Below are 3,504 nucleotides of genomic sequence, written 5' to 3' on the forward strand. Positions count from 1 at the left end.
AACCCCTGTGGTGGCTTCCCGTAACTGCAGGTGATGATAATAAGAACTTAATACGCAATTTATCGAGAAATAGGTGGTTAGGGCAATTCAATTATACTCTCGACACGTTCCTTTCGAAACGTTCTGATCGAAATCGGCTGATAAGGCAGATTGTTCCGTTGAACGTTCTTCTAGGATTACGCCATCAAAAATTAATACAATATTTTTATAAATTGTAAATCAGTCGCACAGAAAATCTACATAACTATTTTCAATTATTAAAGAACGTTTCACAACGCATACCATCAAAATCAGATGACATTTAATTTTTTTACGCCCAACTTTTGATTTTGAAAGGTGTTTCATGTGTGTAATACAACCACAAATCCTAGGATATTTCCCAAAGTTGTAATTCTGTCACAATAAAAACTATACTGAAATATTTGTAATGTTATTCCGAATGTTTTTACAAGTAAAGTACCCAAAATCCGAGGAGAAATAATTTTTTTTACTCCGGTTGGCAGACATTGAATGTTTTTCTCGGGTGCATGGCAACCACATATCATTTTAATATTTACAAAACTTGTAACTTAATCGTGCTGAAACTCTATTAAAATAATTATCATGTTACTCCGAACGTTTTAAAAGTATTCTGATCACAACCCGAAGAGAAATAAAATTTTAACTCCGGATGGCTGATTTTGAATGTGTCTCCTGTGTGTATGGCCACCACAAATCATGAAATATTTTCAAAACTTCTAACTAAATCGTGCTGAAACTCTTTAGAAATACTTATTATGTTATTCCGAACGTTTTAAAAGTACTCTGACCGAAATCCGATGAGAAATAAGTTTTAAACTCCGGTTGGCTGATTTTGAATGCCTTTTTTTTGGGTGCATGGCAACCACAAATCATGAAATATTTTCAAAACTTGTAACTTAATCGTACTGAAACTCTATAGAAATACTTATTATGTTATTCCGAACGTTTTAAAAGTACTCTGACCGAAATCCGATGAGAAATACTTTTTTCCTTCAGGATGGTTGATTCTGAATGTGTGTCCTGGGTGTATGGCAACCACAAATCATGAAATATTTTCATAACTTGTAACTAAATCACGCTGAAACTCTATAGAAATACTTACTATGTTATTCCGAACGTTTTAAAAGTACTCTGACCTAAATCCGATGAGAAATAAGTTTTAAACTCCGGTTGGCTGATTTTGAATGCCTTTTTTTGGGTGCATGGCAACCACAAATCATGAAATATTTTCAAAACTTGTAACTTAATCGTGCTGAAACTCTATAGAAATACTTATTATGTTATTCCGAACGTTTTAAAAGTACTCTGACCGAAATCCGATGAGAAATAAGTTTTAAAACTCCGGTTGGCTGATATTGAATGCCTTTTTTTGGGTGCATGGCAACCACAAATCATGAAATATTTTCAAAACTTGTAACGTAATCGTACTGAAACTCTATAGAAATACTTATTATGTTATTCCGAACGTTTTAAAAGTACTCTGACCGAAATCCGATGATAAATACTTTTTTCCCTCAGGATTGGTCGAATCTGAATGTGTGTCCTGGGTGTATGGCAACCACAAATCATGAAATATTTTGAAAACTTGTAACTTAATCGTGCTGAAACTCTGTAGAAATACTTATTATGTTATTCCGAACGTTTTAAAAAGTACTCTGACCGAAATCCGATGAGAAATAAGTTTTAAACTCCGGTTGGCTGATTTTGAATGCCTTTTTTTGGGTGCATGGCAACCACAAATCATGAAATATTTTCAAAACTTGTAACTTAATCGTGCTGATACTCTATAGAAATACTTATTATGTTATTCCGAACGTTTTAAAAGTACTCTGACCGAAATCCGATGAGAAATAAGTTTTAAACTCCGGTTGGCTGATTTTGAATGCCTTTTTTTTGGGTGCATGGCAACCACAAATCATGAAATATTTTCATAACTAGTACCTTAATCGTGCTGAAACTCTATAGAAATACTTATTATGTTATTCCGAACGTTTTAAAAGTACTCTGACCTAAATCCGATGAGAAATACTTTTTTCCTTCAGGATGGTTGATTCTGAATGTGTGTCCTGGGTGTATGGCAACCACAAATCATGAAATATTTTCATAACTTGTAACTAAATCACGCTGAAACTCTATAGAAATACTTACTATGTTATTCCGAACGTTTTAAAAGTACTCTGACCTAAATCCGATGAGAAATAAGTTTTAAACTCCGGTTGGCTGATTTTGAATGCCTTTTTTTGGGTGCATGGCAACCACAAATCATGAAATATTTTCAAAACTTGTAACTTAATCGTGCTGAAACTCTATAGAAATACTTATTATGTTATTCCGAACGTTTTAAAAGTACTCTGACCTAAATCCGATGAGAAATACTTTTTTCCTTCAGGATGGTTGATTTCTGAATGTGTGTCCTGGGTGTATGGCAACCACAAATCATGAAATATTTTCATAACTTGTAACTAAATCACGCTGAAACTCTATAGAAATACTTACTATGTTATTCCGAACGTTTTAAAAGTACTCTGACCGAAATCCGATGAGAAATACTTTTTTCCCTCAGGATGGTCGATTCTGAATGTGTGTCCTGGGGTGTATGGCAACCACAAATCATGAAATATTTTCATAACCAGTACCTTAATCGTGCTGAAACTCTATAGAAATACTTATTATGTTATTCCGAACGTTTTAAAAGTACTCTGACCGAAATCCGATGAGAAATACTTTTTTCCCTCAGGGTGGTCGATTCTGAATGTGTGCCCTGGGTGTATGGCAACCACAAATCATGAAATATTTTGAAAACTTGTAACTTAATCGTGCTGAAACTCTGTAGAAATACTTATTATGTTATTCCGAACGTTTTAAAAGTACTCTGACCGAAATCCGATGAGAAATAAGTTTTAAACTCCGGTTGGCTGATTTTGAATGCCTTTTTTTGGGTGCATGGCAACCACAAATCATGCAATATTTTCGAAAGTTATGCGATAATCACACTGAAATTTTACTGACGCATTTGTAGTATTATTCGGAACGTTTGAAAAGTTGTCTGATCGAAAACCGAGGGAAAATAAATTTTTAACGCCGGATTGTTGGTTTTTCAATCTCTCTCCTGGGTGTATGGCGAACAGAAGTCATGTAATATATTCGAAAATCGTTAATCTACCACATCGACACCCCTTTGAAATATTACTCGTATTTTTACGAACGTTTTAAAACGTATCTGACCGGAATCCGATGGCAATTACACTTTATACCCAATTTTTAAAAGTGTACAATGGGTGTATGGCAGACACGAGTCATATGTATACTTTGCGAAGTTGACAGTTATTTTGAAAGGAATGATCCCCTGAGGATATCATATGTTTTAAAATGTTTTTGTCATTTCCGCTTCTCTTCTCACGTTCTTTCTGGCATCCTACATTGTGTAGATGTATTTGACCTTGAGTAATTTGAAACAACTACGAGGGTTTCACAATGTCTACC

This window comes from Ischnura elegans, unplaced genomic scaffold (genome assembly GCF_921293095.1).
Source record: "Ischnura elegans unplaced genomic scaffold, ioIscEleg1.1, whole genome shotgun sequence".
NCBI lineage: Eukaryota > Metazoa > Arthropoda > Insecta > Odonata > Coenagrionidae > Ischnura > Ischnura elegans.